The sequence below is a fragment of the Nicotiana sylvestris genome, chromosome 11, assembly GCF_000393655.2.
Source record: "Nicotiana sylvestris chromosome 11, ASM39365v2, whole genome shotgun sequence".
Lineage (NCBI taxonomy): Eukaryota > Viridiplantae > Streptophyta > Magnoliopsida > Solanales > Solanaceae > Nicotiana > Nicotiana sylvestris.
Window position 1 is genome coordinate 144,420,654 of NC_091067.1, and position 18,570 is coordinate 144,439,223.

General features: G+C 40.2%; 1 long non-coding RNA gene across 1 annotated transcript; it reads left to right on the forward strand.

The window, feature by feature from the left end:
• Nucleotides 1-16,526: 16,526 nt before the first annotated feature.
• On the forward strand, nt 16,527-17,666 carry LOC104249962 (uncharacterized). The gene is made up of 2 exons (XR_716894.2): nt 16,527-17,017; nt 17,463-17,666. It is a non-coding gene; the product is annotated as an uncharacterized lncRNA (long non-coding RNA).
• The last annotated feature ends 904 nt before the right edge of the window (nt 17,667-18,570 follow it).

Sequence of the window (18,570 nt, forward strand, 5' to 3'; positions counted from 1 at the left end):
GTCTTGGTAACTTATTTTGTCATAATTTCTATCATTCGGATTATTTCAAGGTTGTGATCCAGATGTTGTTTGTTTGTCCTGTCATCAAACCTGTCTATCCTTTTATCAAAAAAATGTAACTTTTCTCTTTATGTCATTTTAATAAATTGTGTATGGTTCTTTTGCATATTTAGTTCTTTTCATACCAATTTTAGTGACATGACATGCATGAGAAGTTCTCGGCTAGATTTTAGAAAGCCTGTCTAATCTTTAATCGAGAAAAATACTCGGAGGATAAATAAGAGGTTTAAGAACTTTGATGATAAGCCTATGTCACATGGAAACAAAACCGTTATATCTGTAGAGGTTAAAGATGTTTATCTCAAACCTATCATGAATACTGGCTTAAGGATAATTGAATGTTTTAAAGCCTGGTTGGACTAATCAGTGAAAGGCTTTTTGCCATGGCCTGCATAATCTAATCATATCAGGGAAGATGACCCAAATCCCCAAAGCAGGTGCATCCTAGGGAAATTAAAATTGATTAGCTGGTACTAAAATGCATCATTCCACATCAAGACAAAGGCTAAGAAAATGTGGCTCCAAATTTTCAAAAATCATTTGCTGTGAATAAGATATTGACTATGGAACTATCCAACTAACAAAACCAAGAAGACAGTCTTGTCCATAAATGTCGAATCTGGGAAGAGATAGAATGTTTGGCATTCTTGAGGCTGGGAGGCCTTCTTTTCGCTACCCAAACACTTTATACCCTTCGTTACCTCTTTGGAGCCTATTTTATTTTTCTTCGACCTCCCTCTTTTAGAATCAAGCATAGAGTCAAAAAAAGAATTAAAGATCCATGCCACCAAAAAATAGGAGTTAGGACAATTTGATTATAGAAAAAAAGGAAAAGAGATAAGAAAAATGAAAAATGAAAAGAAAAACAACAAATAAATCTTTCGTGTTAGTTTGAACTACGTTTGACTTGATTCCTTTAAAGGATACGTAAGCAGCTCTATACTGGGGTTCAGTCTAACCAAATAAAGAATAAAACTTCCCCAGTAACTGAAACTGGGGCAGAAGTTTTTTATATTTTTATAAAGAGTCAATTCCAAAAGTTATAAGTATACAACCTTGTCATCTTGAATTTATTTTGATCTTTCATGCGACCTTTCTTTCTAACCCTATCCAAAAGCTTTCTAAATAAAGACCTCCCAAATAGTCTTAAGAATGCCAAGGGAAGCATGCAATAAGTAATACTTGTCACACGACATAGAACAATGTCAAGTTGCTCGTACAAAAAGGCCAAAAAAGAGAAAAAGAAGATAATGAATGAAAATGAGAGAGTCTTATAGGTGAAAACCCTCATGGGCACTGTAAAGAAATGGTAAGTAGAGATAAATAAATGAGAGAGGCTAGTTGGTGAAAACCTTTTGGGGCACTACTGGTCGAAGGTGAGTTATGATTTGATGCAAATGATTGGCACAAAGAGGCCAAATTCAAACACGAAAAAAGAACAACAAAAAGAAAGAGTAGATTGGTTGGACAGATTCGGTTGCTCAATCCAAAATACATGTCATGATCATTAAAGTTGAGTGCCACATTCAAAAGATCCCCTTCTTTCTTTATTTTTTCCTAGGTAGCATTTTCAGTTAAATACTATTCCTTCTCACTTTTACATTGCGTCATTGTGTCCATTCACATTATTATTTTGAGTCAGTCTTGGTTAAAACAAATAAGAAATGATTTCAAAATCTGTTACTAGCTTTCTAACTATTTATCCTAGCACTTCAAAGAGGACATTCCCAGGGAGCAACATGCACAATAAGTTGTTGAAGTTAAACAAGATCCGAGGGTTCATGCGAACGGGAGTTCCAAAGAGAAAACTTTGCTGGTCTATTTGCTTAGAAATCCAACAGAGAAAGAGCCACAAAATTGGTCACCATTTCCCGGAAGTGCAAAATAAAGGATGTTGGGCATACACGGTATTGACAAAGGCACAAGTCCAACTATGATTTCCTCTGATAAGTCAAACAAAGTGTTTCGAAGAAATTGAAAAGGTCGCTAAGAAATACTTGCTTCATGGGCAAAGTTGATATCACCACAGACACAAACTGATATCGGGTGAAAGATAATCAAGTTTGATTTTTAAAGAACAAATTGCCAAAGGGTGTGTGACATATAGGTACGAAATAGTTGGGGGCAACGATAGAAAGCCAAGGTCTCCAGAAAGCAATACAAAGTATCCAAGCAACTCAATACCACGCTGAAAGAATCAGTTCTTCTTCAGAAGGTGGCCGCGAATTCATACTATCCAGGGCATCAAGGCCACAAACCACCACCACTTTGAAAACTCATAAATCTTTCTTTGTTTGAAGCAGGAAACAAAGTAGTGTAGAAATGAAGTTCTCAAAGGACAAAAGTCACCAAAGGTAAATTCTTCAGAGTCTTTGCTTTGTCTTTCTAGATATGCCTATAATCACATAATCAACCACTGCATTTTCCAGCATAAGGTATATCAGTCCTTAGTTGAGGTTCCATTTTGACATAGGGCACACCACTCCCTAGTTGCATGTTTAGTATAGGGTACACCAACCCCTAGCTGTATTTTCCAACCTATGGTACACTAATCCTTAGTAAGGTTCCACTTTAATACAAGGTATCATATCCCCTGGTTACTTTCTATCTAAATGATACGAGGCGCCATCCCTTGGTTATATTCTCTCAGCAATACAGGGTGCCAATCTCTGGCCATATTCTCTCTTAGTAATACAGGGTGCCAACCCTTGGTTATATTCCTTCTTACTGATATAGGGCGCCAACTCTTTATTATATTCCCCCATAGTGGTACAGAGTGCCAACTCCTGGTTACATTCTTTCTTAGTGATACAGGGCACCAACCTCTGGTTACATTCTTTCTCAATGATACAGGGCACCAACCCTTTGTTACATTCCTTCTTAGTGATACAAGGCGCCAACCCCTGGTTACATTTCCTCTTAGTAATACAGGGCGCCAACCCCTGGTTATATTCTTTCTCAGTGATACAGGGCGCCAACCCCTAGTTACCTTCTTTCTCAGTGATACAGGGCGCCAACCCCTGGTTACATTCCCTCCAAGTCTTTCAACCTTACTCGCAGGAGATGCACTTCCTAGTCTAAACCTTTCAACCTCATTTGTAGAAGTCACACTTGTTAGTTTTGAGCAATTCTAGTAGGAGATTCACTTCCTAATCTAAACCATCAATCCTAGGAGACACACTTCTTAGTCCAAGCCAATCAACCTCACTTGTAGGATATACACATCGTAGTCTAAGTCTTTCAACCTCATTCGTAGGGGACGCACTTCCTAGTTTGAGTCATTCCAATAGGAGACGCACTTCCTAATCTAAACTACCAATCCTAGGAGGCGCACTTCCTAGTCCAATTTTTTCAACCTCACTCGTAGGAGACGCACTTCCTAGTTTGAGTCATTCTAGTAGGAGATGCACTTTCTAATCTAACCACCAATCCTAGGAGCACTTCTTAGTCCAAGTCTTTCAACCTCACTCATAGGAGACGAACTTCCTAGTTTACATTATTCCAATGGGAGACGCACTTCCCAATATGAACCATCAATCCTAGGAGGTGCACTTCTTAGTCCAAGCCCTTCAACCTCACTCGTAGGAGACACACTTCCTAGTTTAAGTCATTCTGTGATGACCCAAAAGGTCACCACTTATTTAAGAAATAAATTTTGTATTTTGAAGCCTTAATAACCTCTCTGTAAATTACCTTGATTTGCGTACGCAGTCCGAGCACATAGCCGGAAAGCCATTATGTGAAAATCTGTGAAAAATGATAAAATTTGCCTTTAAAATGAATTTAAGTTGACTTCGATCAATATTTTGGGTAAACGGACCCGGAATCATGATTTTACGGTTTTGGAGGGTCCGTAGGAAAATATGGAACTTGGGCATATGCCCGGAATCGAATTCCGAGGTCCCAAGCCCGAGAAATGAATTTTTAAAGAAAATTATTTTCTGAAATATATAAGAGTTTTTAGAAATGAAAAAAATGTTTGGAAGTTATTGGTATCAGGCCCGTATTTTGGTTCCGGAGCCTGGTACAAGTCTTATATGTGATTCAAGTTGAGCCTGTAAAATTTGATAAGAAACGGAAGTCGTTTGATGTGATTCGGACCCGTAGTTGTGAAAATTGATACTTTGAAAGTTTAGAGATTTTTCTTACAATTCTACGCTAAATTCGTTGCTTACGATGTTATTTTCACGATTTGATCGCACGGATAAGTTCATATGATGTTTTTGAGTTGGTATGCATGTTTGGTTTGGAGCCCCGAGGGCTCGGGTGAGTTTCGGATAGGTACCGAATGGTTTTTAAACTCAAAAATGTTGAAGGTTTTCAGTTTCTGGTGCACAGGAATTTTGTGCTTCGAGTTCGCGTGACTTCACTCGGGAACGCAGAAGGCAATATCTCTCAGGTAAAAATTGTTCTCCGCAAACGCGGAGCTTGGGACGCGAATGCGACGCTGTGGGGGGAGTACCCTTCGCGAACGCGTCCAGGCACTCGCGAATGTGAAAGGTTAATGGCCTGGGGGACGGGTTTCACATTTGCTATATGCAAACGCGGACACCCGACCACGAACGCGAAGGCTCTGGGGATGAAGCTCTGCGAATGTGAGCCTGTGATCGCGAACGCGATGGTCAGCTAGGCCTGACCCATCGCGAACGCGACAGGCCCATCGCGAACGCGATAAAGGCCTGCCCAGTGATTTTAAAACAGAAGCAAAAACGTGCAGAACCCAATTATTTTCATATTTTCAAAATTTGGGAGCATTGAGGCGATTTTTAAAGAGCAAGTACTTCCCCAACGCATTGGTATATGAATCTAAACCTTTTTCTTTCGATTTCCCATTGCATTTCATCAATTTTCATCCTAAAATCTAAGGTTTTTATGGTACAAATTAGGAATTTGGGTAGAGTTAGAGCTTTTTGATTAAGTGGGATTTAGACCTCATTTTGGGGTCAGATCTTGCAACTAATTATATATTTGGGATCGTGGGTGAATGGGTGATCGCGTTTTGGTCCGAACCTTATGTATTGACCATGCAGGCCCGGGGTCGATTTTTGACTTTTTGGGGAAAATGATAGAAAACCTATAATTAAGCATTGGGTGTGAATTATTTAGCATTTATTGATGTTGTTAAATCAATTTGGACTAGATACGAGTTATTTGGAGGCAAATTCTAAAGTAAAAGCGGTGTTTGAGGCTTGAGTTGGCCGTGGAAGTTTGAGGTAAGTGTTTGGTCTAGCCTTAGCTTGAGGGATTAGGAGTCGAGTCCTATTTGATATGTGTTATTTGTTGAGTACGACGTATAGGCATGGTGAAAAGTGTCTATACGTCGTTGTCAAGCATGCCCGTGAGTCTTAAATTGAAATCGTTGTGTTCTTAATAAGTACTACAAATGCCTAAGTGGTTGATTCTCTGTGTTGGGAAAGAATTATGATTATTCTCGTGGAAATTGCTTATGGTTGAGTATTGGTTCGAGATGAGGTTTCTTTGTAAGGTTAAATGTTTGAACAAGTTTGGTTATAGTTGATTCTCTTGTAGCGACGTATTTACTTCTTACTGTCGATTCCCTTGCAGGGATATTGTTGTTAACTTATTGCTCCCTTGCTGGGACTCTTTTGTGATTGGTGTTGAATTGTATATTAGGATACGGGTTGCATGCCGCAACGATATTATATTTGGATTGGGTTGCACGCCCCAATAATATTATATTTGGATCAGGTTGCACGCTGCAACAATATTATACTTGGATCGGGTTGCACTCCACAACAGTGATATATGATTTGGATCGGGTTGCGCACCGCAACAATAAAGGATAAAAGTGGATATTGATTTGTTCTGTTTTCCTTATTCCTTCTACTGCGAATTTTAAATTGTTCTTTATGTTTTCCTCCTGAGTTACTGTTGGCAAATGATATTCCACCACAGTATGTCCCCTTCCCATATTTAATTGATAGTTTCCTTTGTTATTACTTTATATATATATATATGTTTTAACTGCACAGGTTTAGTTGGTAGTCTTGTCGTAGCCTCGTTACTATTTCACCGGGGTTAGGCTAGGCACTTACCAGCACATGGGGTCGGTTGTGCTGATACTACACTCTTCACTATGTGCAGATCCTAGAGCAGCAGCTTTTGGACCTTAGTTTGGGTGGCTGCCTTCAGTCCATATGGAGATCCAATGTAGTCCTGCAGGCGTCCGCAGGCCCTGACATCTCCCTCTATCTTTTCTTCCTATTTCACTCATGTAATTCAGAAACAGTGTTGCATTTATTTTTCGGACCTTGTTTGTAGAATTCTTAGACCGTCTATGGAGTTGTGACACCAGTCTTGGGTAGTTTTTGTTAAGAACTCATATTGGAATTATTTAAATGGTTTAATTGTTTCTTCCGCTTGCTTTAAATTTCCGTTGTTTATAAGTTGTTGATTCACATTTGTTAAAGAATTAAAAATGGAAAAAATGTAATTTGTTCAAATGGTCGGCTTGCCTAGCTTTCACTAGTAGGTGCCATCACGACTCCCGAGAGTGGAAAATCCGGATCGTGACAAGTTGGTATCAAAGCTCTAGGTTACATGGGTCTCACAATTCACAGAGGCGAGAAAATGCAGTTTCGTTTCTCTATGCTAATTTAATTTCTACTCACATTTATCCCCTAGAGGCTACAGAGTTAGGAAAAACTTCACATTTATTCTTTCCTGTCGTGCGGTTTGGTTTCTCTATGCTAATTGAATTTCTACTTTGTTCTTTCGCAGATGGCGAGAATACGCGCTTCCTCATCCATCGATCAGCAGCTCGAACCCCTAGTAGCAGCTCCTACGAGGGGCAGAGGGTGAGGTTGAGGCCGTGCTAGAGGGTGAGGTAGGGACAGAGCTCAGCCCAGAGCAGCAGCACTATCGGCGGAGCCTCAGGTTGACTTTGATGATGAGGTTCCGGCCTAGGCAGTTTCGGTGGGCCCAACTCAGGTCCCAGAGGAGTTCAATGCTACCCTAGTACTCCAGGATGCTCTATACCGTCTAGTGGGCCTTATGGAGAGCGTTACTCGGGCAGGCTTGCTTCCTGTAGCACCAACCATCTCTCAGGATAGAGGAGGAGCCTAGACTCCTGCTACTCACACTCCAGAGCAGATGACTCCCCAGTTTTAGACTCCAGCAGCTCAGCTGGTTGGAGCAGCTCAACCGGAAGTGGTAGCTTAGACCTGTGATGGAGTAGCTATGTCTAGCGATCTTTTGTGGAAATTGGACAGGTTTACCAAGTTCTTCACAACTACTTTCAGTGGTGCATCTTCGGAGGATTCACAGGATTATCTAGACAGTTGTCATAAGGTTCTTAGGAACATGAGGATAGTGGAGACCAATGGGCTCAACTTTGCTACTTTCCAATTGTCTAGATCCGCCAAGACTTGGTGGAGAGATTATTGTTTGGCTAGACCAGCAAGATCACCAGCTTTGACTTGGGAGCAGTTTACTCAGCTATTTCTGGAGAAGCTTCTCCCTATCACTCAGAGAGAGGTCTATCGGAGGTAGTTTGAGCATTTCTAGCAGGGTTCTATAGCCGTTATTCAGTACGAGACCAGATTCATCGACTTGGCTCGTCATGCTCTTATCATACTTCCCACCGAGAGAGAAAGAGGGTGAGGAGGTTCATTGAGGGACTCATTTAGCCTATTCGACTTCAGATGGCTAAGGAGACAGGGAGTGAGATTTCTTTTCATTAGGCGGCCAATGTGGCCAGGAGAGTTGAGATGGTTCTATCGCAGAGGGTGGTCAGGGGTTTGATAAGAGGCCTCGTCATTCAGGGAGATTCAGTGGTGCCTCGTCTAGAGTTAGGGATTCGTATAGTATAGGCCATCCTCCTAGGCCTTTTCAGTCAGTACTTCAGGTTTCTCACAGCGCTTCAGGTGTCCGTGGTTCTCATATGCAATATTCTGATCAGCAGCCCTACAGTGCACCACCAGATCCTATTAGTACACCGCTGCTCCAAAGTTTTTAGGGTGGTCATTCAGGTCGCCAGGGTCAGTCTCAGTTTCCTCAACCGCAACATTTAGGTGGATGCTTTGAGTGCGGTAAGTATGGTCATATCCGGAGGGCTTGTCCGAGATTAGTGGGATTCAATCGCAGCAGGGTTCCTATTCTATGGTTCAGGTGCCAAGTGTTCCACCGCCCGCTCCTCCATCTAGGGGTTGGGATAGTGGTGCTAGAGGTGGATGAAGAGGTATCAGAGGTGGAGGTCAGGCAGCTAGAGGTGGAGGCCAGTGAGCAGCAGGTCATTCCAGAGACATAGTTCAGGGTGGAGGGGCTCAGCCCTGATGTTATGCTCTTCCAGCCATGCCTGAGGTTGAGGCTTCCGATGTAGTTATCATAGGTATTGTTCTGGTTTGTAGTAGAGATGTTTCATTTTTATTTGATCTAGGGTATACATACTCCTATGTGTCATCTTATTTTGCACATTATTTGGTCATGCCTGGTGATTCTTTGAGTGCTCCTATATATGTGTCCACACCGGTGGGTGGTTCTATTTTGGTATATAGAGTCCATCGTTCGTGTATAGTTGTAATTGGGGGTCTTGAGACTCGTGTAGATCTGTTACTTCTAGACATAGTTGATTTTCATGTCATATTGGAGATGAAATGGTTATCACCTTACCATGCTATCTTGGACTGTCATGCCAAGACTGTAATCTTAGCCTTGTTGGGTTTACCTCGTCTAGAGTGGAGAGGGACTCCCGGTCACTCTACCCGTAGTATTATCTCATATATGAAGGCTCGGTGCATGGTCGAGAAAGGGTGTTTAGCCTATTTGGCATATGTTCGTGATTCTAGTGTCGAGGTTCCTTCTATTGATTTTGTGCCTGTTGTTTGTGTGTTTCCTAAGGTATTTCCTTCAGACCTGCTAAGTATGCCACCCGACAGGGATATTGACTTCTGCATTGATTTGGCTCCGGGCACTCAGCCCATTTCTATTCCGCCGTATCATATGGCCTCGCCTGAGTTGAAAGAGTTAAAGGAGCAATTGCAAGACTTGCTTGAAAAAGGTTTCATTAGACCTAGTGTTTCGCCTTGGGGTGCGCCGGTGTTGTTTGTTAAGAAGAAGGACAGATCGATGAGAATGTGTATAGGTTACCTGTAGTTGAACAAGGTTACAATTAAGAATAAGTATACACTGCCGAGGATTGATGATTTGTATGATCAACTTCAGGGTGCCAAGATATTTTTGAAGATTGACTTGAGATCTAGCTACCATCAGTTGAGGATTAGGGCATACGATGTCCCTAAGACTGCTTTCCACACTCGGTATGGGCATTATGAGTTTTTGGTGATGTCATTCGGGTTGACAAATGCCCCAACAGCTTTTATGGATTTGATGAACCGAGTGTTCAGGCCTTACTTGGATTCGTTCGTGATAGTCTTCATTGATAATATTTTGATCTATTCCTGTATCCAGGAGGAGCATGAGCAGCATCTGAGAGTGGTTCTTTAGACTTTGAGGGATAGTCAGTTGTATTCCAAGTTTTCGAAATGCGAGTTCTGGTTGAGTTTAGTTGTATTCCTGGGTCATGTTGTATCAGCAGAGGGTATTCAGGTAGATCCGAAGAAGATAAAGGCAGTTAAGAACTTGCCTAGACCCGCATCAGCTATAGAGATATGGAGTTTCTTGGGTTTGACAGGCTACTATCATCGGTTTGTGGAGGGATTTTCGTCTATTGCAGCCCCGATGACCATGTTGACCCAGAAGGGTGCCCAGTTCAGGTGGTCGAACGAGTGTGAGGTGAGCTTTCAGAATCTCAAGACAGCTTTGACTACGGCACTAGTGTTGGTTTTGCCCACAGGTTTAGGGACACATACAGTTTATTGTGATGCATCTCGTATTGGGCTTGGTGCGGTGTTGATGCAGGATGGCAAGGTCATTGCCTATGCTTCGCGGCAGTTGAAGATTCATGACAAGAACTATCTAGTCCATGGTTTGGAATTAGCATCCATTGTTCATGCGTTGAAGATTTGGAGGCATTATCTGTATGGCCTGGCATGTGAGGTGTTCACGGATCACAAGAGTCTATAGTACTTGTTCAAGCAGAAGTAGCTAAATTTGAGGTAGAGAACGTGGTTGGAGCTGTTGAAAGACTATGATATCACCATCTTATATCATCTGGGAAAGGCCAATGTGGTGGCGATACTTTGAGTAGGAAGTCAGTCAGTATGGGCATTCTTTCTTATATTCCAGTCGGTGAGAGACCGCTTGCTTTGGATGTTCGGGATTTGGCCAATCAGTTTATGAGGTTGGATGTTTCTGAGCCCAGCCGTGTGTTAGCTTGCACAGTCACTCATTCTTCTTTATTGGAGCATATTCGAGGTCGGCAGTATGATGATCCTCATTTATGTGTCCTTAGAGACACGGTGCAGCACAGAGGTGCCAAGCAGGTTACCTTAGGAGATGATGGAATTTTGAGATTGCAGGGTCGAGTTTGTGTGCCTAATATGGATGGACTCCGAGAGTTGATTTTAGAGGAAGCCCATAGTTACCGGTACTCTATTCATCCGAGTGTCGCTAAGATGTATCAGGATTTGTGACAGCATTATTGGTGGAGGATAATGAAGAAGGACATTGTTGCATATGTGGCTGGGTGTTTGAACTGTCAGCAGGTTAAGTACGAGCATCAGAGACTCACTGGTGTGTTCCAGAAGATTGAGATCCCTGAGTGGAAGTGGGAGCGTATCACTATGGACTTCATTGTTGAACTCCCACGGACTCAGAGGAAGTTCGATGCAGTGTGGGTTATTGTTGATAGGCTGACCAAGTCAGCACATTTCAATCCTGTGGCAGTCTCCTATTCTTCCGAGAGGTTAGCTGAGATCTATATTCGGGAGATTGTTCGTTTTCATGGTGTGTCCGTGTCTATCATTTTAGATCGAGGTACGCAATTTACCTCACATTTCTGGGGAGCAGTTCAACGAGAGTTGGGCACACGGGTTGAGTTGAGCACAGGGTTTCATCCTCAGACGGACGAGCAGTCCGAGCGGACCATTCAAATTTTGGAGGATATACTTCGAGCTTGTGTCATTGACTTTGGAGGCTCATTGGATCCTTTTTTCCTTTAGCAGAGTTTGCCTACAACAACAGCTACCAGTCGAGTATCCAGATGGCTCCTTATAAGGCTTTGTATGGTAGGCGGTGTCGGTCACTGGTTGGATGGTTTGATCTAGAAGAGGCTCGGTTTTTGGGTACGGATCTAGTGCATGATACCTTGGACAAGGTCAGGATTATTCAGGATAGGCTCCGTACAGCTCAGGCCCGACAAAAGAGTTATACCGATCGAGGTTCGTGATTTGGAATTCATGGTCGGTAAGCGGGTGTTGCTTCGCCTGTCGCCTATGAAGGGCGTAATGAGATTTGGAAATAAGGGCAAGCTTAGCCCTAGGTTCATTGGCCCGTTTAAAATTCTTGATCTAGTGGGAGAGGTGGCTTATAGACTTGCGTTGTTGCCGAGTTTATCAGTCGTGTATCCAATATTTCATGTGTCCATGCTTCAGAAGTATCACGATGATCCATCCCACGTGTTAGACTTCAGCACTGTCCAGTTGGACAAGGACTTGTCCTATGAGGAGGAGCCGATAGCTATTCTAGACCGGCAGGTTTGACAGTTGAGATCGAAGAGTTTTCCTTCTGTTCGTGTTCAGTGGAGAGGTTATCCTGCTAAGGCATCGACCTGAGAGTCCGATATGCGGAGCCGTTATCCCCATCTTTTCCCCGACTCATGTACTTCCTTCTTATGTCCGTTCGAGGACGAACGGTGGTTTTAGAGGTGGAGAATATGATGACCCAAAAGGTCATCACTTGTTTTAGAAATAAATTATATGTTCAGAGGCATTAGAAACCTCTCTCTGCATCACCTCGATTTGCATGTGTAGTCCGGGCATGTAGCCAGAAAGCCATTATGTGAAAATCTGTGAAAAATGATAAAATTTGCCTTTAAAATAAATTTAAGTTTACTTTGGTCAATATTTTGGGTAAACTCACCCGCACCCGTGATTTGATGGTCCCGGAGGATCTGTAGGAAAATATGGGACTTGGGGTATGCCCGGAATCAAATTCCGAGGTCCCAAGCCCGAGAAACGAATTTTAAAAGAAAATTATTTTCTAGAATAGATATGAGTTTTTAAAAATGAAAAACAATGTTTGGAAGTTGTTGGTATCGGGGCCGTATTTTGGTTCCTTAGCCCGGTACAGGTCTTATATGTGATTCAAGTTGAGCCTGTAAAACTTGGTAAGAAACGGAAGTCGTTTGATGTGATTCAGACCCGTAGTTGTGAAAATTGATACTTTGAGAGTTTTGAGATTTTTCTTAGAATTCTATGCTAAATTCATTGTTTAAGATGTTATTTTGGCGAATTGATCGCACGGATAAGTTCATATAATGTTTTTGAGTTGGTATGCATGTTTGGTTTGGAGCCCCGAGGGCTCAGTGAGTTTCGGATAGGTATCAAAATGTTTTTAAACTCAAAAATGTTGTAGGTTTTCAGTTTCTGGTGCACAGGGATTTTGTGCTTCGAGTTCGCATGGCTTCACTCGCGAACGCAGAAGGCAATATCCCTCAGGTGAAAATTGTTCTTCGCAAACGCGAAGCTTGGGACGCGAATGAGAGGTTGTGGGGGGAGTAGCCTTCGCGAACGCGTCCAGGCACTCGCGAACACGTAAGGTTAATGGCCTGGGGGACGGGTTTTACATTTGCTCTATGCAAATGTGGCCACCCAACCGCGAACTCGAAGGCTTTAGGGGCTAAAGCTCTGCGAACACGAGCCTGTGATCGTGAACGTGATGGTCAGCTAGGCCTAACCCATCGCGAACGCGATGAAGGCCTGCCCAGTGATTTTAAAATAGAAGCAAAAACGGGCAGAACCCATTTATTTTCATATTTTCAAAATTTGGGAGCATTGAGGCGATTTTTAAAGAGAAAGTTCTTCCCCAAAGCATTGATATATGAATCTTAACCTTTTTCTTTCGATTAATCATTGCATTTCATCAATTTTCATCCTAAAATCTAAGGGTTTTATGGTAGAAATTAGGAATTTGGGTAGAGTTAGGGCTTTTTGATTAATTGGGATTTAGACATCATTTTGGAGTCGGATCTCGAAACTAATTAAATATTCGGGATTGTGGGTGAATGGATGATCGGATTTTGGTCCGAACCTTGTGTATTGACCAAGCGGGCCCGGGGTCGATTTTTAACTTTTTAGGAAAAATGATTAAAAAAACATATAATTAAGCATTGGGTGTAAATTCTTTAGCATTTATTGATGTTGTTAAATCAATTTGGACTAGATACGAGTTATTTGGAGGCGAATTCTAAAGGAAAAGCGGTGTTTGAGGCTTGCGTTGGCCGTGGAAGTTTGAGGTAAGTGTTTGATATAATCCTAGCTTGAGGGATTAGGTGTCGAGTCCTATTTGCTATGTGTTATTTGTTGAGTATGATGTATAGGTATGGTGACGAGTATATATACGTCGTTGTCCAGAATGCCCGTGAGTCTTAAATTAAAATCGTTGTGTTCTTAATAAGTACTACAAATGCCTAAGTGGTTGATTCTCTGTGTTGGGAAAAAATTATGATCATTCTCGTGGAAATTGCTTATGGTTGAGTATTGGTTCTAGATGAGGTTTCTTTGTAAGGTTAAATGTTGGAACAAGTTTGGTTATAGGTGATTCCCTTGTCGCGACGTATTTACTTCTTACTGTCGATTCCCTTGCCGGGATATTGTTATTTCCATTATTGCTCCCTTGCTTTGTGATTTGTGTTGAATTGTATATTGGGAGCGGGTTGCACGCCGCAACGATATTATATTTGGATCGAGTTGTACGCTGCAATAATATTATATTTGGATCAGGTTGCACGCTGCAACAATATTATATTTGGATCGGATTGCAAGCCGAAACAATATTATATTTTGATTGGGTTACACGCCGCAACAGTGATATATGATTTGGATCGGGTTGGGTGCCGCAACATTAAAGGATAAAAGTGGAAATTGATTTGTTCTGTTTTCCTTATTCCTTTTCCTGCAAATTTTAAATTGTTCTTTATGTTTTCCTCCTGAGTTACTGTTGGTAAATGATATTCCCCCACAACATGTCCCCTTCCCATCTTTAACTGATAGTTTCCTTTATTATTACTTCCTATATATATATATATATATATATATATATATATATGCGTGCTTTAACTTCACATGTTTAGTTGGTAGTCTTGTCCTAGCCTCGTTACTACTTCGCCGAGGTTAGGCTAGGCACTTACCAGCACATGGGGTCGGTTTTGCTGATACTACACTCTACACTGTGTGCAGGTCCCGTAGTAGCAGCTTTTGGACCTTAGCTTGGGTGGCTGCCTTCAGTCCATACGGAGATCCAAGGTAGTCCTGCAGGCGTCCACAGGCCCTGGCATCTCCATCTATATTTTCTTCATGTTTCACTCAAGTAATTTAGAAACAGTGTTGCATTTATTTTCCGTACCTTGTTTGTAGAATTCTTAGACCCTATATGGAGTTGTGACACTAGTCTTGGGTAGTTTTTGTTTAAGAACTCATGTTGGAATTATTTAAATGGTTTAATTGTTTTTTTCACTTGTTTTAAATTTCCGCTATTTATAAACTGTTTATTCACATTTGTTAAAGAATTAAAAATAGGAAAAAAGTAATTTGTTCAAATGGACGGCTTGCATAGCTTTCACTAGTAGATGCCATCACGACTCCCGAGGGTGGAAAATCCGGGTCGTGACACATTCTAATAGGAGATGCACTTCCTAATCTGAACCATTAATCCTAGGAGACGCACTTCCTACTATAAGTCCTTCAATCTTACTCGTAGGAGATGCACTTCCTAGTTTGAGTCATTTCAATAGGATACACACTTCCTTATCTGAACCATTAATCGTACGAGATGCACTTCCTAGTAAAAGTCCTTCAACCTCACTCGTAGGAGACACACTTCCTAGTTTGAGTCATTCAACCTCACTCGTAGGAGACGCACTTCCTAGCTTGAGTCAACCCTATTCATTCTAATAGGAGGCACACTTCCTAATATGTATCATTACTCCTAAGAGACACAACTCCTAGTTCGAGTACTTCAATTGCCCAGTCATCCTAATAATACCCATGGGAGATGCACCTCTTAGTCTATGGTTTATCAGTTCTACTCCTAAGAGAAGCACATTCGATTCGGAGTATTCAGTATCTTTTTTGCATCTTTCAAATAAAATAAGTTGATCTACAACTTTACCTAATAACTCACAAAATTTTCTCAGTGCCAAACTAGGGCAGAAAATTTTGTTCGTCTTTGATGGCTTTGCAGGCCCCGCCGTAGAGCACAGGTTGTGACGATCAAAGCTTGAAGTTTCAGTTATCATCAGAAGAAAGAAGTCTTTCGATCACAGGATAGTTGGAGTTAACTTTTACAATGCGTGAGTGATCCACCTTCTCAAGATTCATCTTCTCAATTTCGGATCAGGAAAGCAAGAAACTGAGATTGAGTCATAATCTTTTCTTCAAAGAGCATCAAGATCCAATCTAAGGTCAACACAAACGAGAAGATCAAGAATCAAGATTTGACTCTAAAAGACACATAGATAGGAATATTGTAGCTTTTTAGTTTGCAGACATATGTTGTTCTTTCTCTTTTTCTTTTGATGTAAGCATCAAGTAACAATAATAGTAGCAAGTAGCAGTAACAACAACAACAACAGTCTTAACTCTAGTGTTTGGTAGTCCCAGCTACCAAATTTTCTATGAACTACACTGACCTGATTCCTTTAAAGTCAAGGATATGTCGGCAACCTCAAAAGTAAGGTTCCGTCACCTTTTTCCAAAAAATGCTTTCATTGGAGTATTACGCGAGCAAATTTAGCCATGGCATTTACTTTTCTTTGCACGAAAACTCTTCATGTTCTCGAGGAAAGAAGGGCAGCTGTGAATACCTAATTTTACATGCTTTTAATTCTCCGACAAAAAAAAACTAACTTTTGGATAGTTTTAGCTATTTGAGTTATTTTTCTTTAAATTTATTTGTATATTTTTATGTGAATTCCTTAATTAAAAAGTATCAAAAATATTTTTTTTCACCTTCTATTTGTATTTTAGTTTGCATATTTTAATTATATATATCAAAAAGATTTTTTTCTACTTGTACAGTTTCTTTATGACTAAATAAGTCTATAATTTTATTAGAGGAAAAAGGAATTAGGCTAGTCTATTTTAATTAAAATTGAGCTAAAAGTAGCTCAAAATTTGAGCCCAATTGGGGCATACCTGATCCATTAGGTGGCTGGCCAAAAAAGAGCTCAAAACGATGTAGTTTAGGAAGAAACTACATCATTTCATTAAGTGACAAGATTAAATGTGAGTCTTCCATTGCCTTTTGATCTGGTGGTCCTTATTCCTCCTCAATCTAGGTATTTAAAACCTAGAAAATCAGAAATTTTGCCCTATTTTTCCCTTCCCCCTTCTTTTTCTCTTCTCTCCTCAATTCCTCAAACCCTCCACCAGCTGCTACCTGTCACAGTCCGATGGTGGACAATCAACCCTAAAATTTCACCATATAATCTTCACAACCTCTTATTTCCATATCTTCAAACCAAATCCTTAAAAAAAACCTTAAAATACACGAATAGTAGATCTAAGAAAGCCTAGTCGTCAATGTTTTCTTAAAATTCGTGAAATTTGAGCCATATTTTCCACCCAACACCTATATACATGGACAGAGCTCGGCGAGGACTACTGTTTACATTGGTCTCAAGCTGAAAATCTAGCAAAAAATCTAGCCAAATTTCTACGACCACCCCCTGTCCGAAGCCATTTTCTCGACCTAGGCACGTTTTTCTTTGAGATAAAAATGCTAGTTTCGACGGACGTGTGACAAGAAAATTATAGTGGCATTTTATCTCAAAGAAAAATGTACTCGAGTCGGCTGCCTCATTGCGGAACCGAGTTTGGTAAAACTCCTAATCCCTTTCTCTTTGTCTTAAATTTTCTATTTTTCTTATTTGATTTGTTAGTTTGTTTAGGTTTAAGTTCTGATAATGATCAATCCACTACTTCGTATAGTATTATTTCTGATTTCGACGCTTAGTTGGTTATGTTGTGAATAATTGCTTCACTATAATACGTGGTTTGCCTAATCATAGGTTTTTATTTTTTCCCTTGTATTGATCATATCAGTATTAGTTTAATTGGCTAAGTTCAATGCTGAATTTTCTGCTTTTACCGTTTGACTTGGTTTGTTAGTTTGATATTAGTTTGTGAAGGGTAAAAGGTAAATGGTGAGCTTTTGTGAGTGAATTTTATTTCAGCAAGACTTTTCAAAAGCATAAAAGTGTTGAAATTGATTGTTGGGATCCTTCTTCTATTAAAGTTACTAAGTTTAAGGATGTTTTCTAGGCTGTTTCTCAGGTAAAAAGTTGCTGATTTGCTGCTGGTTGTTGCTGTTTTGGCTGCTGGAATTTCATTTCATTCTGCTGTATTTTGGTATTTTTTACATTTCACGTAATTCTTCATCCTTTGTAATGCAGATTTGTAATAGCAATCAGTGAAAGTTTTAGCATGTTTATATTATTTGAGCATCTTTAAATGAGTTTGCCAGAAGTTCCAGTTTTGAATCCGGCTTGGGGATCATAGTGTTAAATCCATGACTTTGCTGCTTTATTTTTCCTCTATAGTATTTTTTTCATCTTTTAAGTGGTATTTCAATATAATCTTGGCAATATTTTAGACAAGAAAATAGTATGTTAAAGATTCAATAAAGACTTTGGAGTGGACAAAAGCTATGGAGTTTGTGAAAAAGTGTCTTGTTTGGCTTAAGATCTCTGCCATTTTGCTTGCTAGAAGTTGGAATTAATGATCTAGTTTTATTATTCCCCTATTGCAGCAATGTTGTTTTCGGCTTTAGTTAATTTCTCGTTACCCAATTGTTTGTTTTAGATTTCATGTTTCTTTTACTAGTCCCCTTTAGTACTACTTTAGTTAGCGAAAGCTGAAATTTTTCTTTCTTCCAAGTCACATGGAAATAGAGCGGGTAGTTTGCGCAGTTGTTAAGCTATTGGCTCATATCAGCTAATGAGTTATATTTGTGTTTAACTAAAATTGGCCCCAACAGCTTACTTAATAATAAGTTGATCCATTCCTTTTATCAAGAAGTTAGCCAGTTTCTTTAAAATGGATAGAACCGGTCCAATATTAAATTGTCATGTTCTCCTACAATAATAAATCTAAAAATCAGATTTTTTTTTTGAACTATTTTAATAGTTTAGATACTCTTAAATAATTTGAGAGCTAAGTATATTGGCAAGAACATGTGCACATAATTTATTTATTTATTTGTTTTGTTTATACTAATTTTATTCTTTTAATTAATAATAATGATAATAAGAATAAAGTTCTAAGGTCTAATATCAATAATATTCCTATGTCATCCTACCATCATTAACCTAGAAAGAGGCATTTTGTTTAATAATAAAGATGAACAATTATTTTTCCAAAATCTAACCCC